This window comes from Numida meleagris, chromosome Z, assembly GCF_002078875.1.
Source record: "Numida meleagris isolate 19003 breed g44 Domestic line chromosome Z, NumMel1.0, whole genome shotgun sequence".
Classification (NCBI taxonomy): domain Eukaryota; kingdom Metazoa; phylum Chordata; class Aves; order Galliformes; family Numididae; genus Numida; species Numida meleagris.
The window spans coordinates 43,800,856-43,826,145 of NC_034438.1; the positions used below are offsets into that span (position 1 = coordinate 43,800,856).

The window sequence follows — 25,290 nt, forward strand, 5'->3', positions numbered from 1 at the left end:
GAGAAGGCTCTGAGGAGACCTCACTGCAGCCTTCCAGTACTTGAAGGGAGCTTGTTAAGCAGGAAGGGAAGTAATTTTTTGTACAGTCTAATAGTGATAGGAGAAGGATGAATGGCTTTAAACTAAAAAAGGGGAAATTTAGGTGTGAGGAAGAAATTTTTCACTCAGAAGGAGATGAGCCACTGGAACAGGCTGCCCAGAGAAGCTGTGGATGCCCTATCCCTGGAGATGTTCAAGGTCAGGTTGGGTGGGCCCGTGGGCAACCTGGTCTAGGGGGATGCAGCCCTGCCCATGGCAGGGGCTTGGAACTGGGTGGGCTTTAAGGTCCCTTCCAACCTAAGCCATTCAATGATTCTGTGATTATCATAAATATTATTTTCCCTTCCTTTTCAGTACTATTAAATTGTATTTATCTCAACCCATGAGCTTTACCTTTTTCTGATTCTCTCTTCCATCTCATGAGAGGGTGTGAGCGAACAGCTGTGTGTTGTGCAGCTGCCTGCCAGGTTAAATGGACACAGCAGAGCATGCCTTATGCACACAGAGGAAATAATTAATTTATGGAGTACATGCAACTGTTGGCTAAAACATGCTCTAGGAGAAAACAAGTGTCATATCTGTGAGAGCTACCTTCTAGGTGCCAGACACTGCATTGAAAGTAGAGATTCCCAAACTAAGAGTAGTGACCTCAGCAGCATCCGTGGCACATAACCGTGGAGGGATGAACTGAATGAAAATAAACTTTCAGAACTGAGAATCATTAAAGAAGTCATAAACCAGGGGGTGAAACTGGAAGGTCATTTTTGTGAACGTAGAATTTAGGTGAAATTGACTTTTTACTTAGTTATCCTTTATAGGTAATATAAGTAATTATTTACTAAGAACTCACCCAAATCATTCAGGAGCACAATGGAATGCTGCTTTAGAGTTTGCCACTTACCTGGCACCTTGCTGGTTATCTTAAACAGCCATAGCTATCATGATATGTACAGTGATACTCTGAACAGGAATCTTCCCCTGTACATCAGAAACAGTGATAAACACATAAGGCATCCCTGCAGAAATATTTTGACTAAAACTGGCTCTAAATCTGCACCATTTGCTTGCCACAGACAACCCTCTCTGTTTAATTAATCAATTTTCCTGTCTTTCAGGGTCAGTGGAAGTTCATTTATTTAACAGCAGCTGTTTGTCACAGAGTTATCTATGGATCTGTGTCCATGACAGGAGGACAGCAGGCCCACAGGCCCATCGGCCTGGAAAAGAGAGAAAGGGAAAAAAAAAGTGTTGGTGGTTTACGGGCCAGCCCAGATCAGTCCCATGACTAATGTGGCAGGGAACCTGCGGACCCACGCTCTGGAAAAAAAAAAAGGGAAAAGGGGGAAGGGTAGGGGAACAGTAGACAGGTCTAAAACAAAACAGCGGCAACAATCTGAGGAGGAATGTTAATTTACTAAATATTATATCGAAATTGAGGCCAACAAATCAAACAAAGTGAGAGAGAGAGAGTCCAAAGCTGAGCCCTTACTCTGTAAGCTGCAGGAGGACCATGTGCTTCTCCACTGTAAATGAAGACAGGAGCTCCAATTCTGCGAGGTGGCTTCACTCCCTCCACACGCAAAGACCCCTGGAGAATGCAGCTCCTCCCCTCCCCCTCTTGAGAACCAAGTGCCCAGAAATGGCAGTCGACAGAACCAGAATATTAACTCTTTAACTGCCAGTGCTTTACCTGATGTTATGATGTGGAATACCAACAACAAAAAATCACAAAACCATGACACTGTTTTTACTCATTATGACTTGATCTAATTAACAGTATTCTTGTTCTAAGTAACTGTCAGTGGTTTACCAGCCGGTTCGGCCAGGTTCTATGACTAATGGGGGAGGGGGGACCCATGGACCCACACCCGTGGGAAAGGGGAAAGGGAGAAAGGGGAAAAGGGGAAAGTGGAAAGGGTAGGGGGATGGGCCTAAAAACAAAACAATGGCAGCGATCTGAGAAGGAAAGTTAATTTACTAAATATGATAGCAGAATGCAAGATAAAACAATATAATACAATATAATATAATATAATACAATAGCCACGGCACGGGCTATCTCCTGTTAATTTGCTCAAAAGCCTGCTGCTGCTCAGGGCCCCACGTAAAATTATTCTTCTTCCACGTCACCTGATAAAAGGGGCTATAGTTTGGAGCATGGATTCTCCAAAAGCCCACTATGCCCAGTAAAGATTGTGTCTCTGTCTTACTAGTGAGTGGAGACATGGCAGTGATTTTGTTGACCACATCCGCTGGGATGTGACGACGTCCATCCTGCCACTTCATACCTAGGAACTGAATTTCCTGTGCAGGTCCTTTCACTTTGCTTCGCTTAATACTGAAACCAGCATGCAGAAGGATCTGGATTATTCTTTCTCCTTTCTTGAAAACTTTCTATCACACAATAATGACATCAATGTACTGTACGTGCTCAGGAGCACTGCCCTGTTCCAATGGAGTTTGAATCAACTTGTGGCAAATAGTTGGGCTGTGTTTCCACCCCTGGGACAAACGATTCCAGGTATACTGAACACCCCTCCAGGTGAAAGCAAACTGTGGCCTACATTCTGTGGGCAAAGGAATGGAGAAGAAGGTGTTAGCAATGTCACTTGTGGCATACCACTTGGCTGCTTTGGACTCCAGTTCATACTGGAGTTCTAGCATGGCCGGTACAGCAGCACTCAGTGGGGGTGTGACTTCATTCAGACCACAGTAGTCTACCATCAGCCTCCATCCTCCACTGGCTTTACGCACTGGCCACAGGGGGCTGTTAAAAGGTGAGTGAGTTTTGCTTATAACTCCCTGGCTCTCTAGATGATGGATCAACTTATGAAAGGGGAGCAAGGAATCCCTGTTAGTGCGGTACTGCTGTCTGTGCACCGTTTTTGTGGCAATTGGTACCTGTTGCTCTTTTACTTGTAGCAGCCCCTCAACAGACGGATCTTCTGACAGACCAGGCAAAACAGACAGCTGCTTAACATCTTCTGAATCTAAAGCAGCTATTCCAAAGGCCCGTCGATACCCCTTGGGATCCTTAAAATAACCCCTTCTGAAGTAATCAGTACGAAGTATACATGGAGCCCCTGGGCCAGCCACAACAGGATGCTTTTGCTAGTCTTCTACCAATGAGACTTACTTCAGCCTTCAATGTAGTCAATTCTTTGTAACCCCCAGTCACCCCTGAAATATATTGATTCTATCCCTTCATGACTCGAGGGCATTAGAGTGCACTGTGTGCCAGTGTCTACTAGTGCCTCATATTTCTGTGGTTCTCATGTGCCAAGCCATCAAATCCATTCAGTCCAATACACTCTACAATACACAGTCCTTCCTCTCCCCCCGGCTGGGGGCAGGGCCCCTCTATTTGTTACCTCTTTGTTCTTCTTCCATGAGTCATGATCAGGGTCCTTACAGATTTTGCTGTGTCCCACTGCAAGTGGAGTGATCATCTTTTTGGAGGATTTCAGCTTGGTGGTTGAACTCTCTTGTAATTCTCTTACCTGTGCTCGTAGTGCAGGAGTTTTTTAATGCCACTTCCTCATATCTTCTCCATGCTCACATAGGTAATTCCAGAAGGCAATACGCGACATAGTCTTTATGTTGTCACTTGCTTATGCAGGAGGACGTCTTCTTTTAATAGCTGAGATATTAGACGATGCAGGTCAGGAGGAAACCAATTTGATCAACCCCTCCTGTAGGCTGTTTTGATAATCCTGATCCTCATCAGGTGTCTCTAATACCACCTTGGTTTCATCAGTTTCACCATGATGAAGCACAGTAGACAGTTCCTCCATCTTCTTGATTACTTTATATTCTATCCAGTCTTTCAGTAACCTTTGCAATGGCTGAAACATAAGCTTGTAGAGGTGTTAAATGTAGCTCAAAGTCATGAAGTCTAGTAATCAATTCATTTAAAAGGGGTTTTCTTTGCCCTCTGCCATACATGGCTGCTAATGTACTGGCATAATTTTCTGGTGCAGCTCTTGTGAATTTACGCCGCATATTTCGTAAACACCTGACTCTCTCAGGATCATGCTCTTGGTTTGGATCATCAGGAATGAACGTGAGGTCATGTAAAATTTCCACCACAGCACATTCTCTCAAATAATGGTTGCCTTTTTCCATAGTAGTCCATTTCTTTATCTCAGGCATCAGATCATCTTTGAAGGCATATTTTTCCTTTATGGCTAATAGCATCTGTCGCCACGTGACAACCGAGCCACCCCAGTTGACCAGGATCCCATCCCAGGGAGAGCGACACAGATGCCGTGGAGTCAACTCTCGTTTACTGGAACTTTCGCGCAGTCTTTTAAACCCATACATCCACTGCGCATGCCCGATCGCACCCGAGTCATGCACTCACACACCCATCCCCCCTCTTTAACCTGCCTAGCACGCAGCAAGCACGCGCCTGTGATTGACGTCCTTCCCTTTGTTCACTGTGCCAATCAGCACACATCCCCCTACCGCTTTTACCTGCCTCATCTCCCCCTTCTCTTAGCCGACTACATGGCAGTTTCCACTTCTGGAGGCAATTTCTCATCTGCCTCTGGGAGATGTTCCTGATCCGGATCCCCACAGCGCAGGTCTCGGATGGCCAGACAAACTGGCTCAGAGGCATTAAAATATTGAGTGGAGTTCTGGAACATCCGCCAGAAGTTGTTTGCCATCGTCAAGGGGTTGGCCACGAGAAAGGTCAGGACCCTCAGGTGGAAACAGAAGATGACGGCCATCCTGGGGTTCTATGGTTTTCTCAAGCCACAGTCGCACCAAACGCACAGGGATCCACCATGTGCCGGAACCTGTGGAGACACATGCATAACCCCTTCCCCACGTAATTAGATCAGCGGGTCCTTCCCACCTAGGGCTTTCTGGGAGGCGATAACCCACTTGGAACATGGCATGACCACTGAAGAGCACATGTTTGGTGGAAAAATGGTGCTGAAGGGGGGTGACGTCTGTTGGGTCCCGAAAGGACATGTGATTCAAGACCAACAGTGCCTTTTCGACTAGCATTTCAGGGGACCCCTTCTCCTCCCTGTCCCTCAGCTTGGTTAGTTGCACCTTGAGCATGTGATGAGCGTGTTCAGTGATTGCCTGGTCTGTGCTGGAATGGGGAATACCGAACATGTGTTGGATACCCCATAGCTGGAGATACCATTGAAACGCTAGGGAACGATAGTTCAGCCCATTGTCTGTTTTAATCTCTAGGAGAACCCCAAAACATGCCATGGCCCTGTTCAAATGGCGAATGGACTTCTCTGGGGTGGAGCGTGTGAAAGCGCAGGCATATATAGCTCGGGAGCAGGTATCTATGGCAACATGCAGAAAGCTCAATCTCCCTGAGGGGGTGTATTCCGTGATATCTATCTGCCAAAGCTGATTCGGTGCAAGTCTGCGTGGATTGACGCCGAGCATAAGGGGAGCAGATGGTTGAGCCGCCTGGCATGCTGGGCAGGCGGCGACAATGGCACGCGACTGTGCAAGGGGAAGGTGAAAATGACGCCACAAGGCTTGCATTCCCTGATGGTAGAGCTGGTGAGATCTCCTGGCCTGATTAAAAACATCGGGAGTTGGTGTGACAGCCATGGCCATGGGGTCCCGGCTGCCTTGTCTGCCCGAGAGTTGCCATCTACCAGTGCTCCCGGTAGGGTGGAATGACTACGAACATGACAAACAAAGAAAGGCGTGGTGCGCGAAGATAAACACATAGGCAGTTCTTGAGCAGGAGGGGTAAATACAGCTAAAGCCTGGGACAGTTGTGTAATCAGAGTGAGGCAGTACTTGCTATCCATGACGACATTGATGGGTGCATGAGCCCAGCGTTGGAAGACCACTATCAGAGCCTGTAGCTCCAGGCTTTGCACACTACCTGTCCCCTACCACACATGTTGAAACCATCGCCCCCCTTCATGCCAGACATATGCGGATTGCCCTGTTGACCCTGATGCATCTGTAAACACAGTATGCCCCTGAACAGGCTGAGGAGAGAGAGGCACCTCAGGGACACAAGGAAGCAAGGAGCAGCGGACCAACCAAGGGTGGGAGCGAGGTCTCCTGAAGGTCCCGGAATAGTTTGCAAGGGCCAATTGTAACTCTGGTGCTGATTCAAGGGCCGCCTCAAATCATGATTGAGGTATATCAGAGGAGCAGTGACACAGGTCTGCCCCCAAGAGTTGCAATGAGCGGCGCCATGCCCTTGTGATGGCATCAGCCAGCACCTCAGATATGGTGATGACAGTCCGGCCCCTTGCAGCCGAATATAACCATAGCAGGGGAATCACCTGTCTATTCATAGGGGCGTCTGAATCCCACTGGTATATTAGGACGGTCACCCCTCCAGGGGATACCATTAAGTGTGCTTCAAGGCCTAGACACGGAACCCATCTACCCAGCGCAAAGGTAGCTACCTTCTCCTCTATCTTGGCAACTGCCTGTCGCTGTTCCGTGCTTAACTGTTGCGGTGACTGAGGTTCCGGGTTTCCCGTCAAGCCTTCTGTCAGGGGATGGATGTCATCGGGTGTTATTGGAAGAAATGAGCGCGCCCACTGAATTCGCCCTACCAATTGCTGCAGATCATGCAATGTTGCAACAGGCACATCAATCCGCAGCTTCTGAGGGAGCACGCGGCGCGCAGTAATTACTGTCCCCAAATAAAGGTGTGGGGACGTCCTCTGAACCTTTTTGGGTGACACCCGCAGCCCAACTTGTCCCAATCAATGTATCAGGTCTAATTCAACCCTGAGTCCCAACGGGTTTCCTGCGACTAGGATGTTGTCCATATAGTGATAGACGATATACTCAGGGAACTGATGACGGAAAGGGCAAAGGGCTTGCGCTACAAACCACTGACAAATAGTAGGTGAGTTCTTCATCCCTTGAGGGAGGACAGTCCATTGATACTGGGTGGCTGGCTCTGAGTTATTTAAGCTCGGCACCGTTAGTGCGAAACATTGTGCGTCATCTGGGTGGAGGGGAATGGTGAAGAAACAGTCCTTAAGATCAACAATCAAGATTTGCCAGTCACGGGGTATCATGGAGGGCATGGGCATCCCTGGCTGTAGTGGCCCCATGTCGTGCATGGTGTCATTAACGGCTCGCAAATCATGAACAAATCTCCATTTTCCTGACTTTTTCTGCACTACAAAGACAGGGGAGTTCCATGGGCTAGAGGAGGGTATGAGGTCTCCGGCGTTCACCTCCTGTTCCACTAATAAACGCAGCTGGGTCAGTTTTTCCAAAGGCAGGGGCCACTGACTGACCCAAACTGGCTTGTCATCCTTCCAGGACAATTTAACAGGTCCCAGACTCTCAGGGCCCCTGCCTAAAAACCCTGGCCCACTACCATTCGTGCATTAAGCTGAGAGAGGGCATCACGTCCAAGCAGACTCACAGGGAGCCCTGATAGGACATATGGCCGTATGAAGGCCTTCTCTTGTTCCAACAGAAGTGACACTGCAATCATCGCCACACTCCATCGAGCTGTGCTATGGCCCCCTAATCCAGAGATACCCAATGGACAGGGTTCCGTAGCCCATTCCGGAGGCCAGTCTTGGGTACTCAACACACTAACGTCCGCCCCAGAACCCAACAGGCAAGTGAACAGGATACCCACACACCCTCAGATAAACCACACTTTAGCCCTCAGTCTCTCCTCAAATTTCCACACTGCCATAACCAACGGAATATCAGGGGAAATGAAGATGGGTGTAGCCGACAGTCGATTCACTGCTATTTTCACTGGGCTGCTGGTTTCATAATAGTCAGGCCACACTTGCACCCCCCGGTCTTCTGTTCCTGCTATCCCAACCACCAATATATTCTGACCTTCCCCTTGAATGGGCCCTCCAGAAACAGGAAACCAAGATGGGCCTGGAGCATGAATGAGGAACTAGTCATCAGTCGTGCTCCTGATCGGGTCCCGGCCATGGGGCCCCGCTGGAGCATTCAGCATCGCAGAGGGGTAAAGGAAAGGAAGGTCCCGTGTTTTTGTCTGGGCGCCCAGGCGAGTGCTCCGTTGCGCATTTCCCGAACGGCACTCCCGGGAATAGTGGCCCAGCCTCCCACATCTGAAGCATTCCTTTCCCTACTGAGAAGAACGGACTGCTCCATCCACCTGCGGTGAAGGGCAGTCGCGTTTAACATGACTGACGTCCCCGCACTGAAAGCAGCGAGGGCCACCCTTTCCCCTGCTTGCCACCCCTACTGCCTGTTGCATGGCAGTTGCCACCACAGCAACCAGAGGTTCAGTGGCCGTGGTTCTTTCTGCCCTAACGCAGGCCTCAATCATCTGACTGAGACTCACCCCAATAGGAAGAGCCCTAATCGCCTTCTGACAGGTCTCGTTGGCATTCAAAAGGGCTAGGTCCTTGCCCAATGGCGCGCGTGTCTCCGGGGGCAGCCCGGAGGCGTCCATGGACTTCTGCAGCTGGTCTAAGAAGTCCATATATGGCTCTGTGGGCTTCTGTCTGACCTGGGTGTAGGGGGACGTTGCGCCATGTGCAAGCCCCACCTCCCGTAAAGCGCGTTGCATGGTGCTTCCCGATCGGGCTAAAACCACTGGGTCCCATGTTGGCTGGACCCTAGGGTCAGCATGAGCACCAACACCCCTAATTTGGTCGCCGGTGATCCCCAGTAGGGGATTACCTCTGTGTAACACTGCATTCTTTATCGCTTCCTCTAGAGCAATGGACTCCCAACGTGCCTCAAAGACTATCATCTGAGCAGGGGTCAGGACAACCTTGGCAATATTTCGCCAGTCGTATGGGGTGAAAGAGCCTGACTCCACAACTTGTAGTAAGGTGTCCACGGCGGGACTGCTCAGTCCCGACGTGGTGACTACCACTCTCAGTTCCTTGACCAACTTCCAGTCCACTGGCTCCCAGTGGGGTCTCCTGCACCCACAGACCACTGGGAACACCAATACCTCCCCCGAATCCTCATCCGACAGCACACAGCATTGCGATACGCGCTGCCAGTGAGTCACGAGGTCCACCATACCACCTCTCCTGGGGAGCCTCGGGGAGCCCTCGAGCATATAGCCCGCCCCTCCTTTCGCAGGAGGGGCCTCTCCACCACTACCAGGGGCTCCCGCTCCACCCAGTTCCAGGACAAGCAAGAGAAAGCGCTTCACCAATTCTGTGTGAGTCACTCCCGGTTCCTCATCTGAATAATGGTTGCATTTTTCCATAGTAGTCCATTTCTTTATCTCAGGCATCAGATCATCTTTGAAGGCGTATCTTTCCTTTATGGCTAATAGCATCTGCATCCAAAGGGTGAAGGCCTCATCCTGACATCACTAATACCTCTGTCAATGGCTGAGTCCTTAGCAATGCTTCCCAGTTGGCAAACTTCTCTACTATCTAGCAACCCACTGTTGGACCTGTTGTCCCAGCATCAAAGTAACCAGGTAACAATGGGTTCATTTTGTTGCCGTGAAAAATCTTTTCTTGAACCTTGAATTTCAGTCACTTTCAGAGAACATGTAGTAATGGTGACAATGTCTTCCTCACCTTCTTCTTCTTCTCCTTTAGCCCTCCTTGGTGTCAGTGACCATGGTCTTGTTGAGGGCTCCTCCCCTGGCAGTAGTGGCCACTCTCCTGGATCTTGCTTCCTCTTCTCTTATAGTATCTTCTCCCCCTTTCTTCTGTTCTAAATGAGGCAACGTTCGTTTCAATTTCCGTCCTCTTACAAGGGAAAGTGACATCGATTCTAGTTGCTCAGTTTCAACGCTCTTTCTCACCAGCTCGACTCAGAGAGTGTCTTGTTTCGTTCAGAGGGTGTCCCATTGAGATTGGAGGGTGTCTCATTCAGTTTGGAGACTGTCTGGATTGGAGAGTGTCTCGTTCAGATTGGAAGGTGTCTCACCAGTTTGGAAGGTGTCTCATTCATTTCGGAGGGTGTCCCATTCGAATTGGAGGGTGTCCCATTCAAATTAGAGGGTGTCTTGTTTGGATAGGAAGTTTTCCTTCTCAGCTTGGAGACTGCCTCGCTCAGTCTTGGAGATTCTGTTTCTTGGCTAGAAGGCTCTCTTTCTGGATCTGAACATTCTCCCTCTCAGCTCGGAGACACTCTCTTTTGGTTTGAAGACTGTTTCTTGACTAGGAGACACTCTTTCTGGACCCAGACATTCTCCCTCTCAGTTTGGACTCTTCTGGAAACTTTCCCTTTCGGCTTGGAGACTCTCCCACTCAATTTCAGAGACTCTCTTCCTCAGCTTCCTTATTCAATAGTATTGAATAAGGCCCAACAAGCATAAGCCAGGCCCAAATAATTTGTGCCTCCTCAGATCTGCCTAAGCTGCAACATCCTTGTCTCAAATATCTGCTTAGGTTCTCAGGATCTTGCAGGTGTTTATGGATAAAGTTCCATGACACCGGTAATGTCCATCTCTGGACATGGAAATCTGTTTAAAAATCACAGGTTCTGTAAAATTAGCAAATCCCTCTGGAAACAGTTTCACAAGAGAAAGCAAAAACATTTTTTTTTTCTCTGCACAGAAGCAAGCTAGCAGCACCTAGAAAGTTTACAAATATCACGGAGGACTGGCAGTCTGCCAGGACTTCAAGGCCATGTTTTCAGTACGGCACCTGCAGTACTGATAAGCTTTCTAACAAAGCTCTCCAAGAGAGAGAGATTCGTTCTAAAAGTAGGTCTTTTCCTGGCCAAGGCAGCTTCTGCCCACATTCTCCACCAAAAATGTCAATGGTTTAGAATCACAGAATCATAGAATTAGCAAGGTTGGAAAGGACCTACAAGATAATCCAGTCCAACCATCCACCTACCACCAATATAACCCCACTAAACCATGTCTCTCAACACAATGTCTAAACACTGCTTGAAAACCTCCAGGGATGCTGACTCCACCACCTCTCTGGGCAGCCTATTCCAGCGCCTGACCACTCTTTCAGAAAAGCATTATTTCCTAACATCCAGCCTTAATCTCCCCTGGCGCAACTAGAGGCCATTCCCCCTCATCCTGTCACTAGTTACAAGAGAGAAGAGGCCAATCCCCAGCTCACTACAAGCTTCCTTCAGGTAGTTATAGAGAGCTATAAGGTCAACTCTGAGCCTCCTCTTCTCCAGACTGAACAATCCCAGCTCCCTCAGCCGCTCCTCATAAGGCCTGTGCTCCAGACCCCTCAATAGCTTCTTTGCCCTCCTCTGAACACGCTCCAGGCCCCCAGTGTCTTTCTTGCAGTGAGTGGCCCAAAACTGAACACAGTACTTGAGGTGCAGCCTCACCAGTGCTGAGTACAGAGGGACAATTACTTCCCTACCCTTACTGGCAACACTATTTCTGATACAAGCCAGGATGCCATTGGCCTCCTTGGCCACCTGGGCACACCGCTGGCTCATGCTCAGCTGAGCGTCGACCAATACCCCGGGTCCATTTGCTCCATACAATCTTCCAGCCACTCTGCCCCAAGCCTGTAGCGTTGCCTGGGGTTGTTGTGGCCAATGTGCAGGACCCAGCAATTGATCTTGTTGAACCTCATCCCACTGGCTTCAGCCCAGAGACCCAGCCTGTCCAGATCCCTCTGTAGGGCCTTCCCACCCCCAGGCAGGTCGACGCTTCCTGCCAGCTTGGTGTTATCTGCAAACTTACTGACGGTGCTATCAATGCCCTCATCCAGGTCATCAATAAAGATATTGAAGAGGACAAGCCCCAACACTGACCCTTGGGGAACACCACTTGTGACCGGTCACCAGCTGGATTTAATCCCATTCACCACCACTCTCTGGGCCTGGCCTTCCAGCCAGCTCCTTAGCCAGCAAAGAGTGTACCTGTCCAAGCCACGGGCTGCCAGCTTCTCCAGGAGAATGCTGTGAGAGACAGTGTCGAAGGCTTTTCTGAAGTCTAGGTAGACCGCATCAACAGCTTTTCCCTCATCCACCAGGCGCGTCACTTGATCATAGAAGGAGATTAGGTTGGTCAGGCAGGCCTGCCCATCACAAACGCATGCTGGCTGGGCCTGATCTCCTGGTTGCTGCGTGATCTCCCTCAAGACAATCTGCTCCATAACCTTCCTTGGCACCAAGGTCAGGCTGACAGGTCTGTACTTCCCTGAATCCTCCTTACATCCCTTCTTGTATATGGGACTCACACTGGCAAGTCTTCAGTCTTCTGGGACCTCTCCAGTTGACCAGGAACGCCGATAGATGATGGAAAGCGGCTTGGTTATCACCTCTGCCATCTCCCTCAGTACTCTCGGATGGATATTGTCTGGCCCCATGGACTTGTGGCAGTCCAGGTGCAGTAGCAGGTCTCTAACCATTTCCTCCTGAATCATGGGGGGTTTATTTCGCTCCCCATCCGAGACTTCCAGGTCAGAGAGTAGAGTAACCTGAGGATAACTGGTCTGACTTTTAAAGACAGATGTAAAGAAGGCATTGAGAACTTTGGCCTTTTCGTTATCCTCAGCGGCCACATTCCCAGCCACATCCAGTAAAGAGTGATCTCCTTGGTCCTCCTCTTACTGTTAATATATTTGTAAAAGAGTTTCTTGTTCCCTTTTACCCCAGGCACCAAGTTGAGTTCGAGCTGGGCTTTTGCCTTTCTGATCTTCTCCCTGTACATCCTAACAACATCTTTGTAGTCTCCCTGAGTTGCCCCTCCCTTCTTCCACAGGAAGTAGATTCTCTTTTTCTCCTGGAGCCTCAGGAAAAGCTCCCTGTTCATCCATGCCAGTCTTCTTCCCCGCTGGCTCATCTTGCGGCTCAGGGGGACAGCCTGCTCCTGCACCTTAAGGACTTCCCTCTTGAGGAGCAACCAGCCTTCCTGGACCCCTTTACCCTCCAAGACTGAATCTCAAGGGACCCTCCCTACCAGTCTCCCGAACAGTTCAAAGTTCGCCCTCTGGAAGTCCAAGGTAGCAGTTTTTCTGTCCCCTCTCCTGGCTCCACCAAGAATTGAGAACTCTACCATTTCATGATTGCTCTGTCCAAGACAGCTCCAGACCTCCACATCTCCCACCAGATCTTCCCTGTTTGTGAACAGTAGGTCTAGCAGGGCAGGTCTAGTAGTCTAGTAGGTCTAGCTGGTGAGAGGTCTACTAGTAGGACTAGTAGGTCTAGTCCAGTAGGTCTCTAGAGAGCCCCTGGTAGGCTCTCTCACCAGCTGCAGAGGGAAGTTATCTTCCATACACTCTAGAAGCCTCCTAGACTGCTTCCTCTGCGCTGTGTTGTATTCCCAGCGTATACTGGGGAAGTTGAAGTCCCCCATGAGGACAAGGGCTGGCAATTGTGCAACTTCTGCCAGCTGCTCGTAGAATGCCTCATCTGCCTCTTTATCCTGGTTAGGCGGTTTATAACAGACCCCCACCAGCATGTCTGCGTTATCAGCCCTTCCCTTGATCCTTACCGATAGAGACTCAACCTTATCTTCCCCAGCCGCAAGCTTGATAATATCAAAACACTCTCTAATATAGAGAGCCACGCCACTACCACTCCTTCCTTCCCTATCCTTTCTGAAGAGCTTGTAGCCATCCATTGCAGCACTCAGTCACTGGAGCGATCCCACCATGTTTCTGTAATGGCAACATGACGGCTTCCAGCTTCTCCTGTTTGTTGCCCATGCTGTGTGCATTAGCACAGATGCACTTCAGCTGAACCCCCTGCCTCACCCCTAATCCTGTTGTTGCTCCTCTAGTCACACCTCTAGCAGGCCTGGTTTTATCCCCTTCCTCCTTCTTATCTAGTTTAAAGCCCTCTCTACAAGCCCTGCCAGCTCCTGGGCAAGGATCCATTTCCCCCTTTGAGACAGATCTGTCAGCAGACCTCAGGCCAGGTGCCATGTAAACTGCCCCATGATCAAAGAACCCAAAATTCTTGCATTTGCACTAGCCTCTCAGCCATGTGTTTATAAGATGGGCTTTCCTGCCCCTCTCAGTGTCCTTCCCCATCACTGAAGGGATAGAGGAAAATACCACCTGTACTCCTGTTCCCTCAACTAACCACTCAGTCCCCTGAAATCATTTTTGATAGTCTTCAGTCCTACAGGTCGGTTCAGCCCTGTTCCATGACTAATGGGGCGAGGGGACCCATGGACCCACACCCTGGGAAAGGGGAAAGGGTAGGGAGATGTGCCTAAAAACAAAACAGCAGCAATGATCTGAGGAGGAAAGCTAATTTACTAAATATGATAGCAGAATGCAAGATAACACGATATAATACAATATAATACAATATAATTAGAATTGAAGTTAATAAATCAAATAAAATGAGAGAGAGAGTGTCCTAAAACCAAAGGCCATACTCTAATGCTGAAGTTGAGATGGCTAGGGAGCACACATACTGAAGAGATGAGCAGAAAGGGAAAAAGGGATGTCTTGTGACTTGCCAACAGTTTTATCTTTCCCTCTGAAGACAAAATGGAAACACAAAGTCCTCTGGAGTACATAGTTCTTATTCTCTTTTGAGTACCAGATACCCGGAAATATCGACAATCCACAGAACTGGAGTATTAACTCTTTAACTCCCAGTGCACTACACGATGTTATGATGTCGAATACCAATAACAAAAATCATAAAACCATGACAGTAACAGAGAATTAACATATACAGACATCTTTCTTTTCAGGTATTTTGGAAGACACTATTCTTAACTGATCTTCCTATTCATGTTTTCATTTCAAGTAAAGAAATAAAAGACTGCAAAACAGAGGGTTGTCATGCTGATACTTGCAATATCTTCTGAAACCTGTATTTGTTGTTGACATATCTTCCAGCTAAGACATCAAGACAGTAGATGCAGTGTCAAAATAAAGCCTGTCTGAATTTACATATAAATCCATTGACTTTAACTTAGTCTGCACAGGCAGTAGCCCAAAGTGGAACTTAAGTCTTCTGGTTTTAGACAATGCATGCTAATTGGTGTGTTGAAGAGATTATAATGTTTCTTTACTAACAAAACAAAACAAAAATAGGTTATATGCTTATTTTCACAAGTATACTAAGAGAATTACCTTGTACAAAAATTAATATCTGTGCTTACTTTACAGCTAAATTGACTGTACGATAACCCTTAATGTTAGCTCAATTTTAAAATGTCCCTAGTAATTTATATGAATGTGTGTAATCAACAGAACATACAAAGTTATATAATTAATGGCAAATGTTTCCACAGTTCAATGAAAGTAATTAAAACATCTGTGTTTATTTATTTATGTAAGTTAGACACTGTCCTTCCCTAACAACAATTAAGCAGAAATTTCTTTGTTATTTGAAAAATCATTTATAAGTTGTTAGGAACTTCATGTAAATACCAGAGCAAATATTTATCAGCAGTATTTTATTTCTAGTGCAAGAAAATAGTATCTTTTGTTCCTTTATTTTGGACTCTTTCCTTGACCTGATGTATAAAAATTTCCTTGATATGTCCTAACTTAGGACATGATTTTGGAAATCTATATAAAACTGTAACCTATATGTCAAAAGGTGTATCCAACTGTATTAAATATTCTTCCAGCAGCACTGTCCATGGGTACCAGTTCCTAACCCTATAGCTGACATAGCTCTGCTTCAGGCTCATCAGTCAGGCTTGCATTCAGCCAACTGCAATGAAGTAGGTATCACAGCTCTGAGTTGGCATCCCATTTAAGCAACTTCAGCTATACAGAAGCTAGACATCTAGCCTAAATTGCCTCCACAGGCAATTTTTCTCTTTCTCTCTACAGAGAGAAAGAGAAAAAAACAGAAGATGAATTATAGAATTACAGCATCACAGAATTGTAGGGGTTGGAAGTGACCTCTAGATATCACTGAGTCCAACCCCCTGCTAAAGCAGGTTCCCTACAGGTTACACAGGAAAGCTTCCAAGTGAGTTTTGACAGCCTCCAGAGAAGGAGACTCCACAGCCTCTCTGGGCGGCTTGTTCCAGTGCTTCGTCACTTCATTCTCACAGTAAAGAAGTTTTTTTTTCTGTATGTGTGGAAGTTCCTGTGTTCTAGTTTCCTGCTTGTATTAGACACTTACTTTGCTATAAAATTAATAATCTTCTAGCACAGAGTATCACTTAGTCTTTTGTTGGAGTCTGGATACCCAAGCTGTACTAAATAGACATATTATTTCAGATTATGAAGGATATGTGAAATTAGACCTCTGTTTGCATTGTGGATTAACATGTATGTAGGGTGTGAATTGTACAATGTAAATTTGCAACCTAACACATCAAACTAGTTTCCTTGAGTAGGCTGCTTCCAGGCTTAACACTCTCAATCAGACAGCTAGACTGAATCTCCTATTCACATGCTTAGAGTACACCATTTCAATTCAAAAGATTGAGAAATACATTATACCATTTTTTTACACCTTGCATTCAATGGAATTCACCCCTGTACATAACAGAGATTATGTAAATATGTGAGGTGTGAGTGATATCTGGGGAAAATGAACGTTTCATGCATTCATACCAAATGGGTAACCAGAGCATCATTTTGTAATCTTCAACTATGTCCAGCATCTCCTAATCTCCTAATGACTTACCAATGGCTTTTGTGAAATGAGGGGGTGTTTTCAGAGTGTCAACTGCCAGGTGTCTACAGCATATTACTTTTGTCATGTCAGTTATCACCAGTGCCCCAAGAATGTCCAAGAAGTGAACATCATTTGGATTTGGATCATTTGGAGAGTAATCTTGCTATTTCATTCCAAAGTAAGTTGGTTCTTATATTTTTTTTCAACATTGTACTGAAACTCTGTGTGGAATTCATATCTGAATCGTAATTGGTCAAACAAACCATGCATAAACTGCTGTATTTGGACAACTAAATTGAGCTGCTGGGAAGGAACCAATGCAAAACACGTGAGTGATGCCACAGTGCTGAGAAAGTCTAAACACCAGAATGTGAGAGCAGCCAGCAAAGGCTGTGCTAGCTTGCTGAAGAAGGCAAAGTCACAGGAGACCATCTGAGCCAAAGAATCTCACAGTTAATGATTACCCTTGCAGTGAATTTACCTGCAGATTCTCCCAGAATTCCTTAAAACTGATTAGCCAAACTCTTAAGTTCCCTTCTTTTTCTATATAGTTTTAGAAATATCCTAGCACAGTAACTTTTTATGCCAATCAACAATTGAAGTCCAGTAAATATTCATAGTTATAAGCATCTTAACGGATAAACTAAGGCAAAACTAAAGCATTAAATGATATTGTGAATAATGTTAGGCTACAGCTTACCTATTGAGAATTTGTACAGATTTTAAAATTCCATTCTTTAAAAAAATACAATTAAGGACACCAGAATAATTACTGTTGAAATATGTGATGAAAATGGAAGAAATCTGCAAATAGAGTAATGTTACCAGTGTACTGTGGCTGAGATCTTTTCAGCTTATTTTCCTGAAGAATAGTTAACAAAATATCATCTTGAGAGCATTTTTTTGGCTATATCTTTTCGTGAAAAAAAGATTTTCATTCAGACTTCTGAGCCCAGAAAGGTCAATAGCTTACTCCATGTAGAATCAGAAAACAACTAAGGAATGTGAACATTTGCATATGACTAGGTTATGAGTTCCTACAGTACTGCAAACCATTTGCTGGAAATACAGAGTAAACTAGCATGGATCTGTACATTTCTCAAATTCACTACAGAAGGTAAAATTTAATCCATTCGCTTTTACAGACTTGTAGAAAAATATTCCTGGAAAGAGCCGTGGGAGGACGTCTATGCCAAGCTTCTTCCCCAGTATAGGATAATAGGGGATCTACACCAGACACTTTCAGAAACAATGATTCCATAACCTGCCCACACTATCAGTTCCCTCCTTATTAAAATGAGCTTCCGCATTTTTAGCCTGGAATTTTTTTGTTTGCTGTTTATGCACATTATTTCTTGTCTTTGTCACTTTTCACAGAGATAACTGATTATTTCCTTCCTTTTTTCTGTAGCCCTTTTACTACGTAAAATTTCTATTTTCATGTCTTCTGTTCAGTCTTCTTTATGCTAACAGCTCCCCAAGGCATTGTTTTGGGGCATCTGAGCAGTTCCGTGGACCAAACTCGATGATTTCTGAATCAATCTGCTCTAGACAGCTTCCCACTCCTTTAGTAGAAATGCATGCATGTGACTGCAGATGCCAAGAGCATCCTAACCACAGATTTAGTAATGTTGCCTAGAGCAGAAGGAGTATTTTGCATACTCTGTTGGCTTTTCTCCACTTCAAAAATTTGAGTGCAATGATTGGGTTATTTTGTAGTTTCACTACATTGTTGATTCCTGTTGAGTTTCCTGTCAAATGTAGCCTCTAAATCACATTCAGAATTATTATCTCCAGCTATCTGTTACCCCGTTCTGCCATTGATATTCCTTCTTATATACAGTTCTTTTCATTTGTTATTGTTGAATTTTGGTTCAGTTTTCCTAAGAATTTCACTAATTTGTTCTCTGTTTTTAATTCTAAAACTATTTTCCAACCTACGGTGTCTCCCAGCTTCATATTGCCTGCTATTTTATAACCCACATGTTGTATTCAGGCTGAGAAACATCAATAGCATGAGCTCCATTTTCCACATTGTCATTTGGGTACCTGTAGTTCTGTGCAACAGGTACTCATCTACACCTCTCTTTCTAAGAATATGAGGTAAGGACTGAAGAAGTTGTTCCACTGCCCTTGGGTAATCTTGGACCATCCTTCAGAGACTCCAAGGTGTTCCCTCACTGATGTTAAGCAGAGTGCCTCAGATGCAAGTCAGACATACGCAGTATAGTCACAACAGGTCTATTGTCCTGCTCCAGTGAGCTGGTGAGGCTCAGGACTGTTCTGTAGGGACCACTTTCCTTAAAAAACACTCTGCTCTTTGCCTTACATATGCCTTCCTTCCAAATAAGCAAACCAACACATTACTCTTTTCCCATTGATCCTGTTTTGCTGATGTTATACACTTATTTGATAAATTCAAGCCATCAGCTGAACCAACACCACCCTATTCATTGTGTTTTGATGTCCTTCATCCAAGGAAAATCCTATTATTCCATTTTTACCACATGTCTGAGTTTCTCTTATTGTTATCAAACTAGTTTAGCTGCAGCAGGCCAACAGCTCATCCCTTTCCATTTCATGCAATTTTCAGCAGTTTCTCACATTGTTTGTTTTTAGTTAAACTTTGGGGGAGGACTGGACACCACTAATGAGGACACAGAAACAAGGAGGAAGGACTTACTGCACTTGTGCATCAGACAGAAGGAGATGCCCTATTGCTTTTCTTGATTCCTACACATGAAAGAAAGATAGAGATGAGTGTTTGTGTGCGCACATGATTGTGTGTGTGTGTAGTGTGTGTGTAGGTATTTTACTGGGGAATGTCCTGGCAGGGAGATTAAGACCACTGGACTAGGAATGACTAATCCCACCTGCCAAGACAGTCTCACAGAAGAATCTACTACAGAAGCAAATAAATCCAGAAAATAGTACAGATTTGGAGAGCCCTTTGTAGTGAAATAATGTCACTGAGCTCTGGAAATCAGATTCTGCTGAGAATTTGCCCTAGAAAACGGACAGTTGCACTATAATAAAGACAATCTCACTTAAGTTCTTTGAAGCAAGCCATCACATCTGTGATGAAATCCTTGAAAAGCAGTATATGTCCTTGTGATGAATCTATACTACTATGTTTGAGCAACTGATATCAGCTAATACGTAACTTTGGTTAGCAATGGGCATAGACTGGTATACCAGTCAGATAATGAGAATTTCCAGATAATGAGAATTTTTTTCCCCAAAGATTTTCAAGGTCATGGATCTCAGATGGAAAATGTGTATAAGCTGTAATGGCACACAGATAAATATATAAAGAAAATGAGAATTTTTACTTGTTTGAGTGATAAAGGTTTTTGTGTTCCTCAGTCTGGTAAAATCTTGTAAGTGATGAGAGCATCATCTCGTTATGATCCATATGGAATTGCCATGGCTCTGAGTGGCTAAATTCCTGCACCTTTACTAACAGGGCAAGGCCTGATTATATTTCAGTGATTCTTACTGCTACAGCTTTTCCATTTCCGTTTTTTTTTTTTTTCTTTTTTTTTTTGATGTATACACAAACTTTATTGCAGTGGTCAGGTAATATTTTAAAGATAAAAGATTTGCACTGTTGTGTCATAGAGCTCTCTGCCTCACTGACATTTTCAAGGCAATCTTTTTCTCACACCAGAGCATAGTTCATGATTGTGTGATGCAGCGAGAAGGCGGTTTTCTGTTATTGCCTCTTACTGTGACTGAGTAAAAGTTACGGTGAGGTCAGAATGACTTTATAGGAATCCTCCTTGGCATAGCAGCTGGCTTTTTTCTTCACTGTTTTTTTCTTTTTCAAAATCAGCTAGTATTTGCACAGTTAAATATTGTATACTGCCATCTCAAATTGACTAAAGTGTGGATTCAAAATGTAGTTTTAGAACTTAAGCCCAATTTGTTCAATATTTTTGGCATTCTACAGATGATTCCTTGTTATAGTAACTCAGCACTGTCATCCATTAAGAAAGTAATTCAAAAGGAGAGAAAGTATGAATGAATATGGCAACAATTACTAGTGCTAGACTGGCAGTGCAAGGGAAAGATGCTTTTAAACTGATTTACAGAGCAGGCGTGATTTTAGCTCGGTAACACTACTCAACACTGTGCCTCACATAAAAACCAATGACTTCAAGAATCTAGTGTACCTAGATCCTACTGCTCATCACCATTTTCTCCACCAGCTAGGCTATCAGCTAAATCCCTTTGCAAAAATGATGATTGTCATTAATTACATATTCCTTTTTTTTCAAGTAGACAGAATACTATCAGCCACCAGTCATCAGCCATGCTTTTTATCTGCTACTCATGTTTACCTGATAAGCACATTTCATTTTTTTTTCCATTCATACTCTTGGGATGAAACAGTTCAGTTGATCACGTGGTTCACAGTTTACTTGTAGACCTTCAAATCAACACAGAGAACTTGCAAGAACGTTCTTAAAACAGAAAAGAACATCTGAATTAAAATCACGGTAAATATTTATTTAGCTTTTTCTTTTTCCTACTTTCTAGTCCCAAAATCACCCCCGAACATTTTTAGCATTTGGGGAAAATAAGTATTAAAAAAAAATTAGAATAAAGCAAACACTGCAGATAGATTTGTAGCACTACACAGCACTGAGGTTCGTGACGTTTCCAGAAGGCCCTGTTGTCAGCTGCTTATAACTTCATCAGACCATGACCTCTCACCGATTTTTTACATGCTCCAGTGTCTGCATTTTTTTTTCATAATTTCACTTTTAAACTTTATCAGAAATACTTTGTTATTTTTCCTCAAAACACAAGAATGAAGCTGTTCTTGCCTGTGTCAAAAAATATTTAAAATTATTTGGTGGTTAATTGTACCACCGCTGTGCAGTGAAAGAAGAAAATATATTACACAGACTACTTTTTGTGAAATATATTTGTTTTCTTAGTGTGCCTAAGATCTACGTAACAATTGCAAACTAAGGTTCTCACTAGTTAACTGAAGCTATCCGTGTAACCTTAATACACCTCACTGTGTTTACACTTTACTGTACTTGTACAAACACAAACTAATTTTTCCACAAGAACCCTGCTTCCATCAGTTTCTAAGAGGGTTGGCAATTATTTACTAAGTAACTTATTGGTATTTCATTTTCTTTCAATACTCTTCGACAAACAAAGTGTGCTGTGCAGTAACCTGGAGTTGAGCAGCTGCTGTCCCTGAAGGCTCTCAGCCACTTCCAGTACAGGAAGGAGAGGAGGCAAGAAAAAGGGCTTTCAGTGGAACTAATGTCCACCCAACCTGACTCACTGCCAGAGCAAGTGGGTCCCAGTCAGCCAAGACTGAGGTTTCCTGGATGGGCCACGCAGTATCAGGAGATACGCAGTCAAGCAGGATGACTTAACACTCTGTATGTGACCTTAATTTCTATCATTTCTTAATTTTGATGAACTATCATTGATAACTCAATGTTGTCTTTCTGCATTATTTTTTATGTGTGTCCTTGCACTTTTCTTCAGTCGCTACCTCCTCAGGTAAGGTCTCCTGCCTTTTGTCTTTTTCATTTTCATCTTACTCCTACCCACACATTGCTACATTATTATTTGTCATGTTTTGTTTCACAGCCACAACGCTGAAGATCTGTTTTATAAATCCCCAAAATGTCATACACCCCTACAGTGCTATATAAACAATAGTAAGTAGAAAAAATAAATCAGAAAGTTATTTTGTGGGCTCACATTACGATGTTTTGAAGAACTTCTGAATGAGATGCTTATTGATTCAGCACACTAAAGACAGACTTGATGTTCTCTCATAGCTTTTTAATGTACTTCATTGTATTCAATACAAAATAAATTATTTGTTTTAGGTGGTTTTATGCAGCACATGGTGCTACAAAGGAGATAGAATTTCAAAAGTAATGACACTTACAGCATGTATTAATGTAATACAGTTGTTTAAAAAAAACATACTATCATTTCACTTACAATCACCTTACTAAAAAAAAAGATTGAAGTCCATTTCTTTGTCATACAAGAGTTACGGGTATGACACACTTAGAATATATTAATAGTGTCTGCAGAGAACAGAAACAAGCAGATGATGCTGGGAAGTCCAAACATGCATGTGGATTTAAGAAAGTTAATCAGCTAACCCTAGAGGCATAACTATGTAGCCTACCACTGCCTTATATTAATATAGACGCATACAAATGAATATATAACCATACGATAATAGGATCACCAAGGTTGGAAAAGATTATCCAGTTCAATCGTCCACTATCACCAATATTTCCCACTAAACCATGTCCCTCAGTACAACAACTAAACATTTCTTGAACACCGCCACGGACTACTGCGCAGACTGACCACTCTCGGAGAAGTAGTTTTTCCTAACATCCAACTTGAATCTCCCCTGGCACAACCTGAGGCCATAAATGTGTGCAAACCAGTGCTCATCACAGATTTCCAAGTATAAAAATGAGCTGAGTAGATGGAAAATCAGGAAAAGAGATTTTAGAACCATATACATATCATAAAATGAGGCACTTAACAGTTTTAAAAATTATTAACACAGGGTAATCCTCAAAGTTGACTGAAATTTGTCATTAAAAAAAAAAAAAAGGATGACTCCATGCCAGAAAAATCAAGCAAAAATCTGCTGTTTCCTCTACAGTTTTCATGAGGAAACATGTACATATTTTAGGGATCTCCTGAATCCTTATCTCTCATGATCAGTTGCCTGGTATCCTCTCAAGATGCCTAGGTAGCGGGCTTAGCTACACAGACAATTTATGGGCTCTTCTCATTTTGCAACAGATGCATTTTTCAAGCTTTAAAAGGTGCATAAACTAAGCCAGGAAAGCCATTTATCTTTAACTGCTGCAGCTCACATGGAGAACGGGATAATTCACTGAAATCAAATGGTATTTAAAAACTGAGGGAAGAATAACAAAAATGCACATCTATCTGGACTTGGACAAATCTCTAAATGACAAATGAATAAATATACAGTATTCAGTGAGGATATGGTATCTCTTAAAATTGCAAGAGAAATATTGCCTCTATAAAATGGAGTCCAAGGACAGCTGATGCAGCATACATGTACCTATAAACTGTAACCCTGCAATCACAATCTCCTTCATCTGTCACCATCTCTTTATGAATCTTTTCTTGTCTGACTGGTGAGGTTGGTAGAAAGAGTAACCATGGAGCCACCTTTACTTTCTTTGAAAAAATACAAGATTTAAAAATAATTGAATATAATCTAGAGATTATGTCATTTAGAAGTCAGATACAGATTTTGCTTTGGCAGCCTGGGCTCTACACTGCTGTAAAACAAGCAATATTTGATCCAAAGTAGTGACCCACTTCAGAGGCTAAACATCAACTTAGCTCTCATGCTGATCCAGTGTGACTCCAAAACACAAATCAGAGTGTTATCTAAGTACCTAGAGACATCAGTGGACTTCTGAATTCATCTACCTTCAAACTATTTCTGTCTCCAGTCTGAAAGTCAGTTTCACCCTTTATAATGTTAAGATAATAAATATAGCATATATAACATGTTTTCTTATGATATGGGTTTGAAAAATATGAAATACCAAAAAGTTTATATAGTCTACACAATCAGAAATACCCCATGTTATTAAATAGGAGAGGCAAAAAAAATCTTGGCTCCCTAAGTCCAAATAAGCCCAAATTTCAAACCATTTGATTTTAATTTTTATGTATGATGCATCACGCTTTTACAAAAGAAAAAAATAAGACGAATAATAATAAAAAAATAATAAGCTTTCAACAGCTACTATACAGCATTCTTCCATTCTTTACTGCTCACATGCTGTTAGAAATGCCACAGTCATGACACATCAGACGGGATATTACTTACGAGTGGTTAAGTTGCTGGATGTAGATAAGTGCTTCTCATTCCAACTCTAAGGAGGGCTGTTTGCGGTACAGTGTCTGACTATAAGCGTACTAGTCTTCAGTTACTATTTTCTTATCTCAAACACCATGATTACATTAAAAAAATAGATGCTCCTTTTTCACATAAAACTCATTCATTCAGCTTCACAGTGAAGCTTCATAAGGGTTTTGCTTCACTATGATTGTGAGTAGACACAACATATATTACAGGCATTAAAGGATGATTTTGACACCATTAACCAGGAGGTCTAGTAGACTTAAAGAAGTCACTGTTGTATAAAAGTAGTGTAAATAAGTTCAATGTCAAACTAACTTCTGTTTCCTGTTATCTGCTTCCTATGAGATCCCCAGCAGTTTCAGTTCTCAAAAAGTTAAAAATATTTTTACATACACAGTTGCATCGATTCTGACAGGAACTCAGGTGGGACAATTCCTCCCATGTCCACATTCTGAAGGGAAAATAGAAGAGACAGCCCATACTTAGCTGGCCCATATCATTCATTATAAAATTTTTGAATTTTTTTTGCCCCCTGGAGCATCATTTTTACCTTAATCTATATGTAGCTCCTGGATTCTTCACTGGAGCTCAGAAGGCTTTCCAGGACCACGTGGCTCTTTCACTTCTTGCACAGACCAGCTGGACCAACCTGGGAGTGTTAGAGAGGGAAAAAAACCTATTATAATGCTGATGTAATTATTTTTCATGCCTTTGCATAATTCTAAAGGCAAGTGTGCCTTGTTTGAGTTGATACTGATTTAGTTCCATATAGACCATTTAAGACCATTTAAGATTGTTTTAAAAACTTTTAACACATGCACGTTTACATACAGAGTACTGAGAAAAACATG

General features: G+C 43.8%; 1 protein-coding gene across 3 annotated transcripts in view; it reads right to left on the bottom strand.

Annotated features, from left to right (window-relative positions):
- DIRAS2 (DIRAS family GTPase 2) overlaps positions 1-25,077 on the bottom strand; it is a 72,887-nt gene extending 47,810 nt beyond the window's left edge. The window contains exons 1-3 of one of the 3 annotated variants that reach the window (XM_021380234.1): positions 24,990-25,077; positions 24,833-24,890; positions 20,859-20,981 (exon numbers count right to left, since the gene is read on the bottom strand). The gene's annotated coding sequence lies outside the window, so the exon portion shown is untranslated. Of the gene's footprint in view, positions 1-940; positions 1,018-1,528; positions 1,626-20,858; positions 20,982-24,403; positions 24,722-24,832; positions 24,891-24,989 lie in introns of those variants that run through there. The other 2 variants (XM_021380236.1, XM_021380235.1) reach the window with 2 other exon arrangements.